Source organism: Cervus elaphus, chromosome 23, assembly GCF_910594005.1.
Source record: "Cervus elaphus chromosome 23, mCerEla1.1, whole genome shotgun sequence".
Classification (NCBI taxonomy): Eukaryota; Metazoa; Chordata; class Mammalia; order Artiodactyla; family Cervidae; genus Cervus; species Cervus elaphus.
Window position 1 is genome coordinate 4,537,117 of NC_057837.1, and position 24,853 is coordinate 4,561,969.

General features: G+C 40.5%; 1 long non-coding RNA gene across 1 annotated transcript in view; it reads left to right on the forward strand.

Moving 5' to 3' along the window:
* Positions 1-12,545, forward strand: part of LOC122682205 — a 427,740-nt gene extending 415,195 nt beyond the window's left edge. Inside the window, exon 3 of the long non-coding RNA XR_006337262.1 lies at positions 12,327-12,545. This is a non-coding gene — a long non-coding RNA (uncharacterized LOC122682205). The remainder of the gene's footprint in view (positions 1-12,326) is intronic.
* Positions 12,546-24,853: the final 12,308 nt, after the last annotated feature.

A 24,853-nucleotide genomic window follows, 5' to 3' on the forward strand; every position in this document is an offset into this window, starting at 1 on the left:
AGTTTTCCCAGGGGAAAATTAAAAACTCTCATTACAGAAACCCTACATCCAGTCTCCAGCTCCAATATCATCAGAGTTAAGTTTCTTCCCTTAATATTAGTGTCAGCCTAGAGCTGGCAACCTTGTCTTTGTTCTTCCGTTGCCATGAAAACCACATGGGAGTTGACTTTAGCAGTCCTTGCCCCATGAATGTTAGTGCCAGTGAGGGTCCAGTGTGGAAAACTTTCCTCTCCCCTCAGTTGATGCAAGTGAGATCTGGACTAAAAGCTAGAAACATGCTTTTTAGGACATGTTGGTAATTATAATTTAATGGAAAGGTACAAGTAGATGTGTCTTTGAGAGGAGTTGTCAGAATGTTTCTTTGATTGCTGGGGGGATACAAAGGTGCTTCCCTACATATTGTTCTCAACTAAGTTCAGTCGCTCAGTCATGTTGGACTCTTTGTGACCCCACGGACTGCAGTACGCCAGGCCTCCCTATCCATCACCAACTTCCAGAGCTTACTTAAACTCATGTCCATTGTGTTAGTGATGCCATCTGACCATCTCATCCTCTGTCGTCCCCTTCTCCTCCCACCTCCAATCTTTCCCAGCATCAGGGTCTTTTCCAGTAAGTCAGTTCTTCACATCAGGTGGCCAAAGTATTGGAGTTTCAGCTTCAGCATCAGTCCTTCCAATGAATATTTAGGACTGATTTCCTTTAGGATGGACTGGTTGGATCTCCTTGTAGTCCAAAGGACTCTCAAGAGTCTTCTCCAACACCACAGTTCAAAAGCATCAATTCTTTGGCACTCAGCTTTTTTTTTTTTTTTTATAGTCCAACTCTCACATCCATGCATGACTACTGAAAAAACCATAGCCTTGACTAGATGGATTTTTGTTGGCAAAGTAATGTCTCTGCTTTTTAATATGCTGTCTAGGTTGGTCATAACTTTCCTTCCAAGGAGTAAGCATCTTTTAATTTCATGGCTGCAATCACCATGTGCAGTGATTTTGGAACCCTGAAAAATAAAGTCTGCCACTGTTTCCCCATCTATTTGCCATGAAGTGATGGCACTGGATGCCATGATCTTAGTTTGCTGAATGTTGAGTTCTAAGCCAACTTTTTCACTTTCTTCTTTCACTTTCAACAAGAGGGGCTTTAGCAACCTAGATGTCCATCAGTAGACGAATGGATAAGAAAGCTGTGGTACATATACACAATGGAATATTACTCAGCCTTTAAAAAGAGTACATTTTAATCAGTTCTAATGAGGTGGTTGAAACTGGAGCCTATTATACAGAGTGAAGTAAGTCAGAAAGAAAAACACCAATACAGTATACTAACACATATATATGGAATTTAGAAAGATGGTAATGATAACCCTATATGCAAGACTGCAAAAGAGACACAGATGTAAAGAACAATCTTTTGGATTCTGTGGGAGAGGGCGAGGGTGGGATGATTTGAGGAATAGCATTGAAACGTGTATATTATCATATATGAAACAGATCACCAGTCCATGTTAAATGCATGAGACAAGTGCTCAGGGCTGGTGCACTGGGATGACCCTGAGGGATAGGATGGGGAGGGAGGTGGGAGGGGGGTTCAGGATGGGGGACACATGTACACCCATGGCTGATTCACATCAGTGTATGGCAAAAACCACTACAATATTGTAAAGTAATTAGCCTCCAACTAAAATAAATAGATTAAAAAAAAAAAGAGGAGCTTTAGTTTTTTTTCGCTTTCTGCCATAAGGGTAGTGTCCTCTGCATATCTGAGGTAAATGATATTTCTCCCGGCAGTCTTGATTCCAGCTTGTGCTTCCTCCAGCCCAGCATTTCTCATGATGTACTCTGCATATAAACTAAATAAGCAGGGTGACGATCTACAACCTTGATGTACTCCTTTTCCTATTTGGAGCCAGTCTGTTGTTCCATGTTCAGTTCCAACTGTTGCTTCCTGGCCTGCATACAGGTTTCTCAAGAGGCAGGTCAGGTGGTCTGGCATTCCTATCTCTTGAAGAATTTTCCACAGTTTATTGTGATCCACACAGTCAAAGGCTTTGTCATAGTCAATAAAGCAGAAATAGATATTTTTCTGGAACTCTCTTGCTTTTTTGATGATCCAACGGATGTTGGCAATTTGATCTCTGGTTCCTCTGCCTTTTCTAAATCCAGCTTGAACATCTGGAAGTTCACGGTTCATGTACTGTTGAAGACTGGCTTGTAGAATTTTGAGCATTACTTTACTAACATGTGAGATGAGTGCAATATTGCGCTAGTTTGAGCATTCTTTGGCATTGCCTTTGTTTGGGATTGGAATGGAAACAGCTTTTCCAGTCCTGTGGCCACTGCTGAGTTTTCCAAATTTTCTGGCATTTTGAGTGCAGCACTTTCACAGCATCATCTTTCAGGATTTGAAATAGCTCAACTGTAGTTCCATCACCTCCACTACCTTTGTGATCACTAGCTGTAGTGATGTTTCCTAAGGCCCACTTGACTTCACATTCCAGGATGTCTGGCTCTAGGTGAGTGATCACACCATTGCAATTATCTGGGTCATGAGGATCTTTTTTGTATAGTTCTTCTTTGTATTCTTGCCACCTCTTCTTAACATCCTCTGCATCTTAATATGTTAAAATTCTTCTTAAATCTTAGTATATTGTTCTAAAGAGATATGAAGCACCTTCAAGGCTTTTCTCTTCTTCCTGAAATGTGGTTTTTGCTAATGTTCCACAAAATAGCTTCATATTCCTCTTTGGCTGTTGATTACATTGTCTGCTCACTTTGCCCTGGATGTATTCCTGTAATCCTAAAGGCATCTTCTTTTATAGGTGACAATGCATGTGTCTACTCTTGTACATAGATCCTATGCTTTGTTGAGGGGATAGTCCACCCCCTGGCTTTCCATTTACGTTTTGCCCAGTATCTTGAGGCCTATAGATTCTAAGCAGTTTTGGGAAGTGGTTAAGAGTGTGGAGCAAGGCGTCAGACTGGCTAGTTAAAATCCTCATCCCACTGCTTCCTTGCTCTGCCACTGTGGATACATCTCTTTATCTTTCTATGCCTTAACTTCATATCTGTAAAATAAAGAAAACAGCTTTATTTTTCCTTCTTGGCAATGAGAGTTTCTAATTTTCCTCTGGGAAAATTGAACATTGTCAGAGAAACCCGGAATGAATGTAAGATACCTTTCCCTTGGGAATTTGATGTTCACTCATTCATTCATGTACTTATACAAACAAAGTTGGTTCCTAGGGCAAGCTGACTGTGTCTATGAACTCTACAGCTGTGGAAGCCCAGTATTCATGGAGTGTGTCTAGGATATTCCAAGAATAAAGCCAGGGAAACACTCCTTAGCATTTCTCTGAAATATTCCTTTTATTGTCCTGGTCCTTCCTCATTAGAAAAAAACCTTATTTCTGTACCACAGATGTGCTCACAGATGTGGTCCTCATCTCATACCGGCCTCCTAGATAAAGCCAAGAGGTTCTGCTGATTGTTCCTGGATATCAGTCATTCACCTGAACTAGAGAGCTCTCCTGGGCTCTGACAACTGAGTGTTGTCATGCACATTATCCTTGTTGATGGACAGAAGATTCCAGCAATTTCAAATATCCTGGTCCTTTTCTAACACTTATTTAAAATTAGATTCAGAGTGAGGAGGCAAAGGAACAACAGATGTTTCAACTGCACATAATTATTTTTATTTAAAAAGCATAGACTATAGATGTCCTGATAACAAAGCCATCTGTTTCTCGAATATGCCGGAGAATATTTTATAAGCATAATCTACCTGCACCAGTAGTTATAAACAGTGGAAGCTTTTGAACAACTATCTACTGAAATGACTATTATCTTTGCAGCGATGCCTGTGCTAATTTTAAATGGCTTTGAAAAATTTATTCACTGGCTTTTCTTTTCATTAACTTATTAACTAAGGCATGTTAGCCTGTGAATCATATCACTTATTTTTGGAGTTAAAAGAAAGTCATGCTATTTAAAATATAATTTATATCAAAGAATGTAAAATAATTTCTGTTCAAAAATAACATAAGTAGCATTTGCCAATATTTTAGGTTCAGAAGGCTATTGAACTTCTTGGCAAATGTTTATAACCTCATAATTTTGCATTATTGCCATCCATCAGGTACATTTTCTAGATAACACATCTTAAAATTCTAAAATATCATTGGAAGAAAATTTGGAAATCATTTAGTCCTGCCCTTCTTTGATGATTAAATTTCAAACCAGACACTTTTTTAGGTGACTGATTGGTAGGCTTTCTGCTCTTCTTTAAAAATAAAGTTTTTTTTCAAGTTCCTTTAAATCATCTTCTTCCCATATTTACTAAAAGCAGGGATGAAGTCAAAGGTCACTGTTCTGACAGATGCCTGTACAGATCAGATTCCTAGGAACACGAAACTACAGCTTTGGGGCTCAAATTCCTTAAGAGTGACCACATTTATTTCTAATTTCTTCAGCCCCATGAGCTCAAACAAAGATCTTCTACTGACGATCTTTCTCTTTTGCTCATAGTCATCTTGAGTAATCCTTGTGATAGCTGTCCAATTGCATGCATTCTTTTCTTCTAACCTTATCTACCCTGTCTTGTGCTTTAGAAATATCCTATGTGACATAGTGATTTTTTTCATATTCTTTGGAGGGTGGTAGATTGCTACAGACCTTGGGGGATTGGGCAGAGCCGATATTTCAAAGGTAAAGAACCATTGCAAATATCACTTCTTCCAGGTACAGTGTCCCCTTAATTAGATGGTGGTGGTCACCTGAGAAGTCCCCTTCCCTGCTGCTGATAAGCAGACCTTGGACACAGAAATCCTTCCAACCTGATTTTGAAGCTGAGTTTCTTCATTTCCTAGTTTCCTGACCTTGGACCGTTTTGACCCTCTGGGAAATGAGAACCAGGGTGCCAAGTTCAACCCTGAGATGATATAAAATATTATGGGTTGTTGCTGAATCTGACACATGGGAGGCATGCTGCATCCTCAGTGCCTTGGGAATGGGCTCCTGTTAGTAGTCCTAAAAATTTCTAAATGAATCCTACACTATTTGACCCTACTTGGACACCAAATGAAAAACAGACAAGCCTCCTTCTTACCCTATGGGTGGGCTATCACCCCTCTATATACTGATTCTTTTTCATAGGAAAAGGATGTCTTGAATGTGGCAGGAAACCAAGCCCACACGGCAGAAAGTCACAGAACACAAGATCCTCTTTATCACATCACATGTTTCTCTACCACAGATGTGCTCACAGATGTGGTCATCAGCAGAGATAACTAGTTCACAAGCCCTCCCTGGAAACTCCTCACAGTTCTCAGTAGAAAAGTGACTCTCAGCCAAGTTCTGCACTCAAGCTCAGCCTGTGATGAAAGCATTTCCAACTGTTCCACACCACAAAGAATCAGAGAGGAGAAACAGCCCGTGGTGCCTTCCCAATGATGAAGAGGATCATCTTAGAGGCTAAAGGGCTTCCCATGTGGCTTAGCGGTGAAGAACACGCCTGCCAGGGCAGGAGACTTGCAGGAGACACAGGTTCAACCCCTGGGTCAGAAAGTTCCTCTGGAGGAGGAAATGGCAACCTGCTCCATATTCCTGTCTGGGAAAGTCCATGGACAAGAGGAGCCTGGTGGGCTACAGTTCATGGGTCACAAAGAATCAGACATGACTGAGTGACAACATGAAAAGGCTAAAAGCCAGTTAAAGCAAGTGTCTATCATGGCCTCTTCTTTCCATTACGTCTGTCTGTCTGTCTGTCTGTCTGTCTGTCTTTCCCTCCTTCCTTTTCTTCCCCTCGCCCTTCTCTCCCCTATCATTTTCCTCTTTTCTTTTATTCTTTTCTTTTTCTTTTCCTTCTCCCTTCTTTATCTCCTTTTTCTCCTAATGGAAAAAATATCACTTTATATCAGGGAAACACTGGATATCACCTATTCACTGTTGCATATGTTTCTGTGGGGGGGGCACATTCATTCAAATCTGAACACTGTAATGACTTCATTAATGTTATTGGTGATCTGTGATGACATTGTGACCACAGATGTCTAAGCAGGCTTCCTATAATAGCATGCTCCTGAGAAGTCAATGAAGTAAGTATGTGGAACAATGTATCTCTTAGATTAAGAACTGTGGCCTGACTTAAACTATGGCCTGACTCTCTTCTTTAGAAGCAGAGCCTGAGAAAGGGCTTCAGATGTGTGTGACTCATTCATGTAGGGTTCTCAGGAGAAAGGGGTGGGTGGTGAAGGAAGCAGGTATGGTTGGGGAAGGGGCCATGTGGTCTTTGCTGGATGTTGCTGGCTTTAGACTGGTCCAGTCGAGGCTCTGGAGTATGACACCATGGACCTGTTTCTCTGTGGAGGTGACTGACTGGCCTTTTGCAGTTTTCATGTCAGCCAGTCATTGGAAGTGGGGTGTGGGAGGTGACCTCCTGGGCAAATGGCAGTGTTTTGATGAGGGAAATGCTCTGGAACAGGAGGCAACTCTGGGCCATTAGCTATGACAGAAGGATAATTCATTAGAATTAAATGCATTTTAATTTCTCCAAACAATGAGTCTACACCGAAGTTTATGATTTAAATATTTAGTTAAAACTTCTGGGGGTGCTTAGCTACATTTTCAATCATCCCACCTCAGTGGTCATGCACGGACAGGGTGAAGATTCACAGAAGACCTTCTAGGTTTAGTTTTTAATGTACGAGCCTCAGCTACATTAGAGTGTAAAAGGAGAAGCAGAAGAACAAAGATAACAGCAGTCAAAGCCTTCATTAAAACTATGCCCATAACTAGTTCATCAGCTCAACTGTTTTTTTTTTTTTTTTTTGCCGACGCAAGAGTTAAATCTTCTCATCGGTGTTCTTCTCTTGGATTGTCTTAACAACATTTCTACCTGTATAATGTTACCTTTACTCATAAAATCCTAGTTTTCTTTAACTGGAAGCACATTAAAGTTTCTCTTTGCCATCAAATGTTAGTTTTTTCTGCTACTTAAATGGAGAACCAAAATTTTTCCACTTTCTATTAGAATTTATAAGATTGTGTTTATTTTCCCCTTAACAAAACAAAAACCTATACTTTGGCTTTTCTGTTTATCACTCTTTCCTTCAAGTTCTATTAAACAAGGAAAATGTAAATTAACATTGTTTATTTGAATGTAAATTAACATTGTTTATTTTTTATATTTTGCAATCTGGACATCTGTAAGGGCGATCTCGGAGATTCAGTAACCTATTAGAAAATGAAACTGATCCTATGGTTAATTAATATCTGTTGTCATCATAAGTGTATCCTCCTGACAATTTCAGATGTGCCTCCTTCCTATATAGGCTTCCCCATTGGCTCAGTGATAAAGAATTTGCTTGCAATGCAAGAGACACAGGATCTCTGAGTTAGGAAATAGTCTGTTTCCCTTTGTCTTCTTATTAAAATGTTGTCCAAAAGACTGTTCTGATTTAGCATGCTGCATAATACAATTTATAGAATAAAAAAATTACATTGTCCTGTGATTCAGAATTCTCCCATGGCAAAATGGCCATTGTCTTCTGCACACTGGACAATAGCAATGCTGCAATTCTTTTTTTTGGGTCCAGAACAATCAGAGGCACTCCTTAACTACCTCTGGTTTATTCTCCTTATTTAAGTGAAATGAGTTAATGACAAAGTAATGTTCAAAAAATTAAAATGATGACAAAGTCAAGAGCCAAGAATACGCAATGACTAAGGCTTTGCTTCTGTGGCTTGAGGGGGTGGGAGGCACCACCCTCTGAGGTGTCTGAGTGGGTCACCCAACAGATGTGCCAAGGACTGGGAAGGAAAAATAAGTTGAACAACTCTTCTCTTGGGACAAGACCCAGAGTTCCATTATTTGTAGTGACAAAAATAAGGGTGGGGATTAGGCTAAGTAATGAAAAGGAAGAAAAAAGAATGGATTGGCATGAAAGAGAAGACAAGAAAAGGGTGTTTCAAATGTGATGACTCTGGTTTCCACTCCAGTTCATATTTCTTATCTATATGAAGATCCAAGATCCACTCTTCTTTTGGATAGTCCTGCAAGATGTCTGCATACTCCAGAAAACTGAAATGTTTGAAGAATGCCTAGTCTTTTCTTCTTTGGCACAAAATATTAAATATGTTCATATAAACAACATTAAGTTACAAGCCATTTTAATGGCTGATTTGGTCTTAAAAAAGTGAACTTTTTTTTTTCCTTTTTTGAGTGTTATGTTGAGATATTAAAGGAAAATAGAAATTGATATGTCAGATCCCAGATTAATCTAGTTTTGGGTCTTTCCTCCAGCATTATGAAATTATGTGATGCTAAAACTATAGCCGTTTTATGGATAAGAAAACTGACCCTAGGGTCATGATTCTTATGCTACAGGCATGCAGTAAGGCTGAGCTTTGATCCTGGATGATGCCAACAGAGAAACCACACCCATGGACATTGCTGCAAGCATGATAATAGGCCCCCAGCTTCCAACAGGCCTGTCTTGCTCCCTCCAATCTTTTCTTCATCCTAAAGCCATGATCTATCGACAATATGAATCTAGTCATTTATCAACCCTGCTGCTGAAAATGCTTGGATATTGTCATTGGTTGAGTTGTATGCTCCCTCTCAAATTCAGATGCTGAAATCCTAACCCCCAGTACCTGGAAATGTGATCTTGTTTGGAAATAAGGTCATAGCAAATGTAATTTTTTAACATCATGAGGGTGAACCCTAAACCAATATGACTGGTACTTTTATAAAAAGGGTACATTTGGTCACAGATATACATATATAGTAAGAACACCATGTGAATATGAAGATAGCCATCAATAAGCCAGAGAGAGAGGCCTAGAACAGACCTTTCCCTTGTGGCCCTTAGAGGAAACTGACCTTATTGACACCTTGATTTCAGACTTCCAGCCTCCAAATCTGTGAAACCATACATTTCTGTTTTTAAGCCACCCTACTTGTGTACTTTGTAATAGCAGCCCCAGCAAACTTACTCTGCTTCCAGTATTAAGATGATGACCATTCTATGAACAGGAGCAGAGGAGTAGCTAGTAAAACTAAGACCAAATGTAGCTCAAGCTTGGCATAGTTAATTTTTCTGAATTGTCAATGGGCTGACAAAAAAATTCATTGAGTAACTGCCATTGTTTAAGATGCTGGATATTTGACTGTGAATCTAGGTGACACAGTTACATGTTCTTAGGGAGCTAACACTAGACAAGTAACTATTACACAAATAACTAATTATAACTACAACAAGAGTCAAGAGTTTTGGTGAATTGTTCTAAAGGATGGAATAGTTGGGGGTGGGGAACCAATCCTTTTCTTAAAGGAATCGGAAAGCAAGAAAGGCTTCTTTAAGGCAGTCCTGGTTAAGTTTATATCTGAAGGATGTGGAGATGTTGGCTTATGGAAAGAGATGCTGGGAGAAGTGGCATTAAGGACAAGCAGTTATGAGATCCCCAGGCCAGAGGCAGTATGCCACTCCCGAGTCAAAAGGAAGTACAGGAAAGTTTAGGTAGAAAGTAGTGCTGGATGGTACAGGAGAAGCAGAAAAGAGTCAAATCAAAGGTCAGGAACACTTTCAGAGCTGACTGTTAACTGCTCCCTCAGACTGCAGCATGGAGAATGGATCTGAGGAAGCCACGTGATAGGTGATGGAAGGATTTAAGAAGTAATCCACTGATGTAAAGAAGATGTGGTACATATACACAGTGGAATACTACATAGTCTTAAAAAAAGAATTCCCCAGTGGCTCAGCAGTAAAGAATCTGCCTGCAGTGCAGAAGATGCAGGTTCAATCCCTCGATTGGGAATATCCCCTAGAGAAGGAAATGCCAACCCACTACAGTAATTCTTACCTCGGAAATCTCATGGACAGAGGAACCTGGTGAGCTACAGTCCATGGGGTTGCAAAAGGGTCAGATATGACTTAGCATCTAACAGCAGCAACAACAAAAAGGAATGCGATAATGTCATGTACAACATGAATGCCACTAGAGATGATCATACTAAGCAAATTTATGTCAGAAGGAGAAAGACAAATATGCAACACCAGTTATGTTTGGAATCTAAAATATGACACAAACAACTTATCTACAAAACAGAAATGGACTCACAGACATGGAGAACACACTTGCGGTTGCCAGCGGGGAGGAAGGTGGGGGATGGATGGAGTGGGAGTTTGGGATTAGCAAATGCAAGCTATTATATACAGCATGGATAAGGTCCATGTCCATGCTGTATATAATAGCAACAAGGTCCTACTGTATAGCATAGGGAACTATATTCAATATCCTGTGATAAACCCTGATGGGAAAGAATATGAAAAAGAATGTATATATGTGTAACTGAATCATTTTTCAGTACAGCAGAAGCAAACATATTGTAAATCAACTATACTTCAATAAAATAAACATTTTAAAAAGGAGCTAATCCATTGACTGAACCCAGTGGATGAGGTCCGGTAATTGAATGGATGCTGTGGAGGCAGGAGACAGGGAGGAATGTGTCATGACTCTGGTTTTCCAGTTTGTCTCACTGAGTGGAGCATGCTGTTATCCACTGAGATAGGAAATATTAGATGAGGGCCATTTTTTTTTTTTCTAACAGGGGAAGCAAAGGACAGAATATGACTTTTGTGCAGAATCCTAGCATTTGAAGCGACTCTAGGATGTCCGATGTTGCCTGGACCATCAGCCTCATTGTTAGGGGAGGTCTGAGCTACCAAAATATAATTTTGAAAGTCAAATTTGTAGGTGGCACCTGAAAGCATAGGAGCAGATGTGCTCACTCAGCAAGCCAGGGTAGGAGAAGAGGAAAGGTCTTAGCACAACTGAGTGACCCGACACTTCCAGTTTGGGTAGAGGAAGAGCAGTCAGCCAGGATGACAAGGGTGACGAGACAGAACGGGGAGCCTCCAGAGACACGTGATGTCATGGAGCTTCAGGAAGGAAGCAGTGGCTGTGAGCCTTTAAGCTACGGACCAATACATCAAGCAGTGAAATTTTTGGAAAAAGTCTATGCATTTTAGCCACATTGATGCTTAGCAAGAGTTCCTGTAAGGGCTGAGTGGAGAAATGAACAGATGGTGAAACAGATGTTGTGGGTGTCTCGTTCATATTCCTTTTGCAGTCACTTCTGTATTCCCAAGGCTGCTTTGCTTGAGGTATGTATGTATGTGTGTGTAAATATGTGTGTGTGTGTGTGTGTGTTTATGCTGGAGAGCACCCTTAGCCTAACCACAGACCAAGTCAAAATGACAGATCTAATGTCCCCAAAACACCCTTCCAACATGGCAGACAGGGATTTGATAACTAAATATCCCAGTCCCTTGCCCTTCAGTTGTAGTAACTCTAAAGAATATTCTACACTGTTTCTCTGAACACTAATTGCCCACAGTAGTAACTAGTTTAATAATAGTTAGTAGTTGTAACTAGTTTCATTTACTTTCTGCCCTTTCCTGGCATATTCTTCTACTCCCTCTACTGATATTTCTGGGATCATATACTTAAATCCCCATTTCAGAGGCTGGGGTTGTTGTTTAATAGGTAAGTTGTGTCTGACTCTTCTCAGCTCCATGGACTGTAACCCACCAGGCTGCTCTGTCCATGGGATTTCCCAGGCAAGAATATTGGAATGGGCTGCCATTTCCATCTCCAAGGGATCTTCCCCACCCAGGGATCGAAACTTAGACTTCTGCACTGCAAGCAGATTCTTTTACCACTGAGTCGCTGGGGAACCCGAGAGGCTGGGGTACCAGGAACATATAATGGAGGAGGAGATGGAGGTTTAAATGAAACTTAATGAGTTAGCTTAAGAGGGAGTAGAAGGAGGAGAAACAGAGTCGAGAATGCTTTATTATAATTGCAAAAGAATCCTGAACTTGTCTGGATGTTAGTGGAAAGGATATAGGAAAGATGGTTTAGAGAAATCAAAGAGAAACCCTTTATTCCCCCTCATGCTGTTGGTTAAATTATGAAGAAAACAAAAGGAAAGAAAAGCACAATAAGGTTTGCATCATAAAACTTAGAAGACCTCTTTGTAGGTGTGACTGAGGCAGCAGTTTCCTGTTCAGAAGAATAAAACCAGCTATTACGTTCATGGACTTTTGTGTGTTTAGGAATTTCCAGCATCTTTAGAATCCACTGTAACCACCCATGACACATTTTCCCCTCCAGATGTGAACACTAAAGACTAAAGACTCAGTTGTCAGTTGAATACTTTTGTATTATTTTCTCAGCAATTATTTTAAGGAATGCATTTGAATAAAATGCACTTTTGGCATCATTTTTAAGAATGGATGATGATTTATGCTTTTCTTGCAGGGACAAGATGGCTCTGGGCATGAGTCACGGCCGTACGATGGGAAGATTCCGATGGGAACCTTGCTCTTGCTGGTTGATCCATACCTTACATGGACTTGAGGCCGTGCATGGCTTTTATTAATATGTGCATTTTGCTTGTTAAGGCTCAACTTCATCTTTTCCTTCCGAACTGGAGCCCTGTTTGTATTTCACATGCACCTGATTCAAAATCTATCCTTGGAACTCGGAGTGGCTTGGGAATAGTCATTTGGAAAAGCTCTGATTATTTGTCAGCTAAAACAGGATGATGTGTTCTCAGCTGTGGTTGGGAAATGGGCTGTTTCTCTGCAGGGAAGCAGATTCAAATGCAGGCCAAGTTCTAATTCTTTACACATCTCTATCTCCATGGGGCAGCTTTGGTGCAAATCAAAATTGTCCCCAAGTCAAGAAACCTATAAACCACAACACAGCCCTATACTTTTCTCAATTGTGGAAGGAGTTGTTTTACATGTAGCCTTCAGATGTCATTTTCCCAGTGAAAAATGTGTGTGCCAAAGCAGATGTTCCTGGAAGCAATGCCAGAATCTTTCAGGAGGCAAGGTGAATGAACTGTAAGATTGATTCTTGAAGTTTTCCAGGTTAAAACCATTTCTGTCATTGTCCTTGGCACTGGTTCTCAAAATGTGTTCTATAGCTTTTCTTCTCAGACTTGACATGTGTACAAATCTCCTGGAGACTTGGTTAAACCTTATACTCCATTTCAGTAGTTCTGGGGTGGGGGCTTGAGCTTTTGCCTTTCTGATAAGCTCCCAGAGGAGACCGATGTGGATCCATGTTGATTTCAGAATCCTACTCCAAGAAGTAGGGGAGATACAGAAAAAGTGGGTCTTGCAAGATGCAACACAAAGATTCTCTGGTCTGATAAGTTCAAGAAAAAAAAAATAAGCTGCATTTTTAACTTCCTCTTCAAAACTCCACAAAAGAATGTGCTAAAGACTGAGAAGATCTGTCCTGAGAAGTCTGATACAAAACTAGCAGACCATAGAACCATATTTTTATATGCTATGCTATCTCTTTTGAACCCAGGGGAACTTGATTTTTTTGTGTATGAAAGAAAAGAACTGTCTGATGTGTGGTCTCCATTCAAATATTTGTCCAGGCACTTAAACAGATTGAAAGGGGATTTAGAGAATGTTTGACTTTCTTTGTAGTAACCCTAGTTACACTTCTCAGGTGAGTGCCACTGGTTCTCCAAATGAGCAAGGCCACAAATCAGGCTCATGAGATCCACAGCATCACAGAAAACTTCACACCTAGAGTTTTGGTATTTGAAGTGTATTGTGATCCCTTCAACTAGCTCAAAAAATAGGAATTTAGCTGCCACCATGCTCTTGTCAAAAGACTAACCAAGAAAAGTGATGTACAGAAAAACTAAACAAAGGGAATTTAAATACTTTCAAGCATCTTAAAATGATTGCAAGCTTCCACATGTCTATATATCAATCCTCTAATAAGCTCCAAAACTTTGACCACCTGATATGAAGAACCAACAAAAAGACCCCGATGCTGGGAAAGATTGAAGGCAAAAGGAAAAGAGGGTGGCAGAGGATAAAACTGTTGGACAGAATCACTGATACAACGGACATGAGTTTGAGCAAAATCTGGGAGGTAGTGAAGGGCAGGGAAGCCTGGAGTTCATGGGGTCACAAAGAGTCAGACACAACTAGTGACTGAGCAATGACAACAAACAAGTTTCTAGGAAGATTCCTGCACCTTTGCTCCAAAAATGATCATCCTTTGGGGTATAGACATGTAACTATTCCCAGAGTTTTCTAATGTAGGTGCTTTCAGGACCTCATTTTAGATTAAGTTCTGTTTCCTCAGAGGTAGAGCACAAGAAAACTGGCCCAAAACAAACTTCCGTGTTTTGGCTTTCTGAACATGAATCCACTGCCCTGGATTTTTGTAGAGGATATATATAACTGCATGGGAGAGCATTAGCATTTTCTCTAAAACTGTTTTTGAAGATATTGTCGTTATGTCAGAACATCAGAAAATTCTGCAAGAAGTCTCTAGTGGCAGAGAAGTTCAAACTTGCTCCTGCAGTTTGCAGTGTAAGCTCACCAGAACAGCACATTTCTAGATGTGTTTCATTGTAAAAGCAAGTGAAAATATGCTTCTAGGTATGACATGTATTTGTATTAATATAAAATGTGTAAACATGAGAATTTTACCCCAAATATTTAAGCTGGTATCCTAAGTAATCTATGCCTTTCTGTTTACCCTTGACATGTCACTATTATCCTGGAATATTTATTACACTGTGGAAAATTCTTAAAGATATGGGAATACTACACCACCTGCCTGCCTCCTGAGAAACTAGTATGCAGGTCAAGAAGAAACAGTTAGAACCAGACATGGGACAACGGACTTGTTTAACATAGGGAAAGGAGTACGTCAAGGCTGTATATAGTCACTCTGCTTATTTAACTTATATGTGGAAGACATCATGCAAAATGCTGGGCTGGATGAAGCACAAGCTGGAAACAAGATTGCCAGGAGAAATATCAATAACCTCAGATATGCAGATGATGCCACCCTTGTGGCACAAGGTGAAGAGGAACTAAAGAGCCTCTTCATGAAGGTGAAAGAGGAGAGTGAAAAAACTGGCTTAAAATTCAACATTAAAAAAACTAAGATCATGGCATCTGGTCCCATCACTTCATGGCCAACAGACAGGGAAACAATGGAAACAGTGACAGACTTTATTTTCTTGGGCTCCAAAATCACTGCAGATGGTGACTGAAGCCATGAAATTGAAAGCAACTTGCTCCTTGGAAGAAAAGCTATGACAAACCTAAACAGTGTATTAAAAAAGCAGAGACATTACTTTGTGACAAAGGTCCATCTAGTCAAAGCTATGGTTTTTGCAGTGGTCGTGTAATGATGTTTCTCTAGAGCAGCGGGAGGGGAGGAGTGACTCATGCCTCCTTCCCAGGCTCATTATACCCCAGAGCCTGGGAATTACCCGAAAGCAGCCAACCAGACACTGGCCACCCACTCCTGTATCTACTGCCAAGTATGGCATTGTAGAAAGAAGTGCACTCATCTCCTGTGAGAACACCAAGACTGCAACTCACTGATGAACAACCATCAACAGGAGAATGTTGGAGGCCACCAAAAAAGGATACCTAACATCCAAGGGCAAAGGATAAGCCCCAAAAAGACAATGAGAGGGGCGAAATCATGTTTAGAATGAAACCTCATACTGGCCAGAGACCCTCAGAGGGCTCAAACAAAACATTGTGCCCACCAAGACCCAGAGACGGCATAAGAGACTGAGCCAGACATGCTGTTGAGTATTTGAGTGTCTCCTATGGAGGCACGGATCAGCAGTGATCACCACGGGGACAGGGGCTCTGGTTGCAACAAATCTGCGAGGTGCTGCATATGTCATAAATCCCCTTGGAAGAGGTCGCCATTAGCACCACCATAGAGCCATGGAACAAATGACCCACAAACTAGAGAACAATTATATCAAAGAAGTTCTCACATGGTAGCAAAAGTCCTAGGACCCACAACATATTCCCCAGCTGGGGGACCTGGCAGATGGATTGAGAACCCCCAGGGAATTTGACTTTGAAGGCCAGTGGGATTTGATTACAGAACTTCCACAGGCCTGGGGAAACAGACTCTTGGAGGACACAAACAAAACCTTGTGTGCACCAGGACCCAGGAGAAAGGAGCAGTGACCCCACAAGAGACTGAGCCAGACTTTGTGTGAGTACCCAGGAGTCTCCGGCAGGGGTGTGGGTCGGCGGTGGCCTGACGTGGGATCAGTGGCACTAAACACAGAGTCCTGGGATCAGCAGGGTGTGCTGGCATCCGTCAGGCCCAACTACAGGGAGGGAATACAGCGCCCCCCCCCCCCCCCCCCCCCCCCCCGTCAACAGGAAACTAGACTAAAGATGTACTGAACATGGCCCCGCCCATCAAAGCAAGACCGGCTTCCTCCAAAGTCAGTCTCCCATCAGAAAGTTTCCTAACCATCTTATCCTTATTCATCAGAGGGCAGACAAAATAAAACCACAATCACAGAAAACTAATCAAACTGATCACATGGACTACAGCCTTGTCTAACTCAATGAAACTATGAGTCATGCCCTATAGGGCCACCCAAGATGGCTGGGTCCTGGTGGGGAGTTCTGACAAAATGTGGTCCACTGGAGAAGGGTATGACAAACCACTTCAGTATGCTTGCCTTGAGAACCCCACAAACAGTATGAAAAGGCAAACAGATATGACACTGAAAGATGAATTCTCCAGATGGGTAGGGGCCCAAATGCTACTGGAGAAGAGCGAAAAAATTACTCAAGAAATAATAAAGGGATGGAGCCAAAGCAAAAACAACACCCAGTTGTGGATGTGACTGGTGATGGAAGTAAAGTCCAGTGTTGTAAAGAACAATATTGCATAGGAATGTGAAATGTTAGGTCCATGAATCAAGGTAAATTGGAAGTGGTCAACCAGGAGATGGGAAGAGTGAACATCATCATTTTAGGAATCAGTGAGCTAAAATGGACTGGAATGGGTGAACTTAATTCAAATGACCATTATACCTACTACTGTGGCAAGAATCCCTTAGAAGAAATGGAGTAGCCCTCATAGTCAACAAAAGAGTCTGAAATGCAGTACTTAGCTGCAATCTCAAAAATGACAGAATGATCTCTGTTGGTTTCCACAGCAAAACACTCAATATCACCGTAATCCAAGTCTATGTCCCAACCACTAATGCCAAAGAAGCTGAAGTTGAATGGTTCTATGATGACCTACAAGAACTTTCTAGAACTAACACCAAAAAAGATGTCCTTTTCATCACAGGGAACTGGAATGCAAAAGTAGGAAGTCAAGAGATACCTGGAATAAAAAAACAAAGTTTGGCCTTGGAATACAAAATGAAGCAAGACAAAAGCAAACAGTTTTGCCGAGAGAATGCACTGGTCATAGCAAACACCCTCTTCCAACAACACAAGAGATGACTCTACACATGGACATCATCAGATGGTCAATACTGAAATCAGATTGATTATATTCTTTGCAGCTGAAGATAAAGAAGCTCTAAGCATTCAGCAAAACAAGACCAGGAGCTGAACATGGCTCAGATCATGAACTCCTTATTGCCAAATTCAGACTTAAATTGAAGAAAGTAGGGAAAACCACTAGACTATTCAGGCATGACTTAAATCAAATCCTTTAAGACTGTACAGTGGAAGTGAAAAATAGATTCAAGGAGTTAGATCTGATAGACAGAGTGCTGAAGAACTATGGATGGAGGTTCATAACATTGTACAGAAGGCTATGATCAAAACCATCCCCAATAAAAAGGAATGCAAAAAGGGAAAATCGTTGTCTGAGGAGGCCTTACAAATAGCTGAGAAGAGAAGAGAATAAAAGACAAAGCAGAAAAGGAAAGGTATACCCAACTGAATGCAGAGTTCCAAAGAAGAGCAAGGAGAGATAAGAAAGCCATCCAAAGTGATCAGTGCAAGGAAATAGAGGACAACAATAGAATGGGAAAGACTAGAGATCTCGTCAAGAAAGTAAGACATACGAAGGGAGAATGAACCCCTTGAAACATAATGGGCACATGAAAGATAGGCACAATAAAACATAGAAACGCTATGGACCTAACAGAAACAGAAGATATTCAGAGGAGGTGGCAAGAATACACAGAAGAACTATACAAAAAAGACCTTAACAACCCAGATAATGACGGCGGTGTGATCATTCACCTTGAGTCAGACATCCTGGAATGAGAAGTCAAGGGAGTCTTAGGAAGCATCACTATGAATAAAGCTAATAGAGGTGAAGGGATTCCAGATAAGCTATTCCAAGTCCTAAAAGATGATGCTGGTGAAGTGCTGCACTCAATATGCCAGCCAATTTGGAAAACTCAGCAGTGGCCACAGGGCTGGAAAAGTACAGTTTTCATTCCAATCCTAAAGAAGGACAATGCCAAAGAGTGCTCAAACTACCGCACAATTGCCCTCATCTCACATGCAACCAAATAATGCTCAAAATTCTCCAAGCCAGTCTTCAACAGTACATGAACCGAGAACTTTCAGATATTCAAGCTGGATTAAGAAAAGGCAGCGGAACCAGAGATCAAGTTGCCAACATCCACTGGATCATAGAAACAGCAAGATAATTCCAGAAAAAGTATCTACTTCTGCTTCACTGACTATGCCGAAACCTTTGACTGTGTGGATCAAAACAAACTGTGGAAAATTCTTCAAGAGATGTGCATACCAGACCACATTACCTCCCTTGGGAAAACCTTTATACAGGTCAAGAAGCAACAGTTAGAACTGGGCATGGAACAATGGATTGGTTCCAAATTGGGAAAGGAGTACATCAAGGCTGTATATTGCCACCCTTCTTATTTAACTTATATGTGGAGTATATCATATGAAATGCCAGGCTGGATGAAGCACAAGCTGGAATCAAGATCTCTGGGAGAAATATCAATAACTTCAGATATGCAGATGACACCACCCTTATGGCAGAAAGTGAAGAGGAACTAAAGAGCCTCTTGATGAAGGTGAAAGAGGAGAGTGAAAAAGCTGGCTTAAAACTCAACATTCAAAAAACTAAGATCATGGCATCCAGTCCCATCACTGCATGGCAAATAGATGGGGTAACAATGGAAACAGTGACAGAAGCACCTAGCAGGCTATAGTCCATAGGGTTGCAAGGGTCAGAAACCACTAGGCTGACTAAACCACCAAAATCACTGCAGGTGGTGACTGTTGCCGTGAAATTAAAAGCTTCTTGCTCCTTGGAAGAAAAGTTATGACAAGCCTAGACAGCATATTAAAAAGCAGAGACATTACTTTGCCAACAAAGGTCCATATAGTGAATTCTATGGTTTTCCAGTAGTCATGTATGGATGTGCGAGTTGGACTATAAAGAAGGCTGAATGCAATAGAATTGATGCTTTTGAACTGTGGTTTGTAAGATAAGACCCTTGAGAGTCTCTTGGATTGCAAGAAGATCAAATCAGTCAATCCTAAAGGAAATCCTGAATATTCATTGGAAGGACTGATGCTGAAGCTGAAGCTCCAATACTTGGGCCTCCTGATGTGAGGAGTCGACTCATTAGGAAAGACCCTGATCCTGGGAAAGACTGAAGGCAGGAGGAGAAGGGGATGACAGAGGACAAGATTGTTGGATGGCATCATTGACTCAAAGGACATGAGTTTGAGCAAGCTCCACGATATGGTGAAGGAGAGGGAAGACTGGCGTGCTGCAGTCCATGGGCTCACAAAGAGTTGGACAGACTGAGTGGCTAAACAACAACAACAGCTCAAGTTCAAACAAATACTGATGGGACATGGTGGACCTGATAAGCTATTCTTGAAAATAGATGGATGGGGTTGCCCTGTATCCGAGTGGTTCTCACCATAGTCACCAGATGGATTCCACAGTTACTGTTGGCCGCTGGATGGCCTGTAGAAGAAAGTTTTTATACAAATGGCAAAAACCCCAGGGCAGAGCCATTGTGGGGATATTATAAATGGACCATAAGCTGCTGGAGACTAGGAACATTTCCGACATTTGCTCTCTGTCCTCCACAGTCTCTTGCACAGTGCACAGCACCTAGAAGATACCCAGGAAAGATTTTCTGGTTGGTGGAGTGAAGAAAAACATCTGCTTCTCTCCTTGGGAGAGAAGCTGTGTGGTAGATATTTATGGGCTGAATAGAAGTTAGGAAAAGAGAATGAATATCCTCTTGCTTACATTTCCCTACATTTTTATTTAGCATATATTATTAATTATGACAACCAATATTTGTAATAGAATATATACAACTTATACTACTGGTTCTATTTACCACTATTTTTATATTTACCTTGTATATAATCATGACACACATTACAAGTAACATCCAACAACATATCCGCAAGACACAGTATTTCCATAAGTTGTCCATACTTAATATTTAACTTAGAAACAAGCATCCTGTAATAGAAATTTTCTTAAATGTAACATCCAGTCCAATAACCATAACACATATAACAGGATTGATTCTCCTTAGTGACAACTTCCTCTCACCCAGCGGAAGTGAAAACTTTGACCTAATGAACATGGTGAAACAAACTCTGCTCACATTGACTTGCCAGCAAGAAGGCCTGGAGTGTAAATACAGAAACTAGACACAGGAAGTTCAGTATTTATTTTGTATTACAAGGATATTGAAACCATGGAGGGTTAAAAAAATTTTTTTTTGATTATTAGAGATTCAAACAATGTTTACATACAAGATACCAGTCTGTATGACACGATATCCTGGCAGACAGCCAATCTGTACATATACAATGCCTATTGTGAGCAGCATCTAGCCACCTTAGGCTTTCAGTTTTTATAAATTAAATTAACAAACATTTAATGGAAACCAGCTTTAACAGATAACTTGGCCAGATTTAATCAGGAGAACATTTTTTTGTTCTTTTTTTTTCCAATTCCTTCCCACTGACAGCTGTTGATTGAACCAGACTTACTAATGCTTCATCTTTCTATCAATTTATGTTGACACAAAATTTTTACATCTCTTTTATGTTAATTTTTTACTTTACTTAAAAAAATTGTTTTGAATTCTCCCAGCTACTTAGTTCCTTCTTCCATTCAAACAGCAGGCTCTGATACGGAGTCACACCATTGTGGCTGGAGCCCCTGGAGAGAGGGTGCCCAGAATAAGTCCACTGGGGTTGTCTCCTTGCCAAGAGAGCACTGCAATTTCTGAGAAGAAATCACTCCATATCCTCTTATCACATGCACTCTGTGGGGAAGTTTTTTCCATTCTGGATTCTGGAATCCAAAGAGTTCTTACTCTTTTACTTTTTTTCACTTTTCTACCCCATCAAAGGTACATTTAAGGTTCTAGAACCTTAATGAATTCATTCAGTCCAGTTAACTTCAGTCGCTCAGTCGTGTCCGACTCTTTGCAGCCCCATGGACTGCAGCACGCCAGGCCTCCCTATCCATCATCAACTCTCAGAGTTTACTCAGACTCATGTCCATTGAGTCAGTGAAGTCATCCAATCATCGCATCTCTGTTGTCCCCTTCTCCTCCCACTTTCAATCTTGCCCAACATCAGGGTCTTTTCAAATGAGTCAGTTCTTCGCATCAGGTGGCCAAAGTATTGGAGTTTCAGCTTCACCATCAGTCCTTCCAATGAATATTCAAGAATGATTTCCTTTAGGATGGACTGGTTTGATATCCTTGCAGTCCAAGGGACTCTCAAGAGTCTTCTCCAACACCACGGTTCAAAAGCATCAATTCTTCAGTGCTCAGCTTTCTTTATAGTCCAATTCTCACATCCATACATGACCACTGGAAAAACTATTGCCTGGACTAGATGGACCTTTGTTGACAAAATAATGTCTCTGTTTTTTAATATGCTGTCTAGGTTCATCATAACTTTCCTTCCAAGGAGTAAGCATCTTTTAATTTCATGGCTGCAATCACCATCTGAAGTGATTTTGGAGCCCAGAAAAATAAAGTCAGCTACTATTTCCACTGTTTCCCCATCTATTTGCCATGAAGCGATGGTACTGGATGCCATGATCTTAGTTTTCTGAATGTTGAGATTTAAGCCAACTTTTTCACCCTCCTCTATCAATTTCATCAAGAGTCTCTTTAGTTCTTCTTCACTTTCTGCCATAAGGGTGCTGTCATCTGCATATCTGAGGTTATTGTTATTTCTTCCACAAATCTTGACTCCAGCTTGTGCTTCATCCAGCCCAGCGTTTCTCATGATGTACTCTGCATAGAAGTTAAATAAGCAGGGTGACAATATACAACCTTGACATACTCCTTTTCCTATTTGGAACCAGTCTGTTGTTCCATGTCCAGTTCTAACTGTTGCTTCCTGACCTGCATACAGGTTTCTCAAAAGGCATGTCAAGTGGTCTGTTATTCCTCTTTCAGAATTTTCCACAGTTTATTCTGATCCACATAGTCAAAGTCTTTAGCATAGTCAATAGAGCAGAAATAAATGTTTTTCTGGAATTCTCTTGCTTTTTTGATGATCCAGCGGATGTTGGCAGTTTGATCTCTGGTTCCTCTGCCTTTTCTAAAACCAGCTTGAACATATGGAAGTTCATGGTTCACGTGTTATTCAAGCCTGGCTTGGAGAATTTTGAGCATTAATTTACCAGCTTGTAGATGAGTGCAATTGTGCAGTAGTTTGAGCATTCTTTGGGACTGGAATGAAAACGGACCTTTTCCAGTCCTGTGGCCACTGCTGAGTTTACCAAATTTGCTGGCATATTGAGTGCAGCACTTTCACAGCATCATCTTTTAGGATTTGAAATAGTTCAACCAGAATTCCATCACCTCCACTAGCTTTGTTTGTAGTGTTGCTTCCTAAGGCCCACTTGATTTCACATTCCAGGATGTCTGGCTGTAGGTGAGTGATTATACCATTGTGATTATCTGGGTCGTGAAGATCTTTTTTGTACAGTTCTTCTGTGTATTCTTGTGCCCTCTTCTTAATATCTTCTGCTTATGTTAGGTCCATACCATCTCTGTCCTTTATTGAGCCCATTTTTGCATGAAATGTTCCCTTGATATCTCTAATTTTCTTGAAGAGATCTCTAGTCTTTCCCATTCTATTGTTTTCCTCTGTTTCTTTGCATTGATCTCTGAGGAAGGTTTTCTTATCTCTCCTTGCTATTCTTTGGAACTCTGCATTCAAATGGGTATATCTTTCCTTTTCTCCTTTGCTTTTCACATATCTTGTTTTCACAGCTATTTGTAAGGCCTCTTCAGACAGCCATTTTGCTTTTTTGCATTTCTTTTTCTTGGGAATGGTCTTGAGCCCTGTCTCCTGTACAATGTCACAAACCTCCATTCATAATTCATCAGGCACCCTGTCTATCAGACCTAGTCCCTTAAATCTATTTCTCATTTTTCTCATTTCCACTGTATAGTCATAAGGGATTTGATTTAGGTCATACCTGAATGGTCTAGTGGTTTTCCCCACTTTCTTCAATTTAAGTCTGAATTTGGCAATGAGGAGAGTTCGTGATCTGAACCACTGTCAGCTCCCGGTCTTGTATTTGCTGACTGTATAGAGCTTCTCCATCTTTGGCTGCAAAGAATATATAGTCAGTCTGAATTTGGTGTTGACCATCTGGTGATGTCTTGTCTTCTCTTGTGTTGTTGGAAGAGGACGTTTGCTATGACCAGTGCATTCTCTTGGCAAAACTCTATTAGCCTTTGCCCTGCTTCATTCTGTACTCCAAGGCCAAATTTGGCTGTTACTCCAGGTGTTTCTTGATTTCTACTTTTGGATTCCAGTCTCCTATAATGAAAAGGACATCCTTTTTGGGTGTTAGTTCTAAAAGGTCTTGTAGATGTTCACAGAACTGTTCAACTTCAGCTTCTTTATGAAGTTATTAAGTTCAATTGCTATGCACTCAAACCCTATCATGGAATTAATTGCCATATATGCATATGAAATCCTATTATTCTTTCTTATTTTATTTTATGAAAATGTTTGTTTTGGACAATGCTAATTAATTTGCCAGTATGACAATACTTCTCATTATAAAGCATTTATTTTGAATACTTACAGTAATTCTGCTCTGAAAAAAATATTTAGAAATAAATTATTATGCATATTGCATATAGGCAGGTATATCACATATTGTTAGTTATGATTTGTATGTATCTTAAATCTCCTAGTATATTTGAGCTTGCCAGATAAAATAGAGGAAACTCAGTGAAATGTGAATTTCATGTAAATCATGAATAGTTTTCAGTATAAGTGTATTCCAAAACATGTGCAAGACACACGGAAACATTAGTCATTGTGTATGAAATTCTGATTTATCCTGGCATCTTATATTTTCATTTGCTAAATCTGCCAACTCTAATCAGTTATAGTGCCTCCTGCCTTCACAATTTAGGCTTCTCCTTCTCTAATGCTGACCTGCATCACGCTCTCTAACAACATATAATCTTAACTGTTGAGACATCACACGGGCAATAGTTTTCCATGTTTGGGTCAAAGCTGTTCACATATGTTTTATAGATAGTGTATTAGGCACTATTTTAAGGAATATGGATTATAACTGATAATACTGAAACTGATTATGGTATATCTTTATCAGTTATGTCATTGCTGTTTAGAAAATTAAAGGCAGAAGGTGCCATTAAAAGAGCAAACCATAGGTCTAGAGACCCAAGTTCTCTATATAAAAATAAAAATGAAATATGAGTACTGAAGGCTGGTTGGTCCACATGGTAAGTTTCCTGGGCAACTTAAGTTGAACGTGTCAAGGTAAAGTTTGGGTGCTCATTTGTGTGGACATAGCTGTGGGGAAGGCTGCAAGTGGATACTGCATGGAACTGAATTCGTCCAGTTGCTTGAATGAGTTTCTTTGACCTCGTAATTTGTTTGTTCTTATATATTACTTTTTTGTCTATTGTATTTTGGCCATTCAGCATGTAGGATGTTAGTTCCCTGGCCAGAGATCAA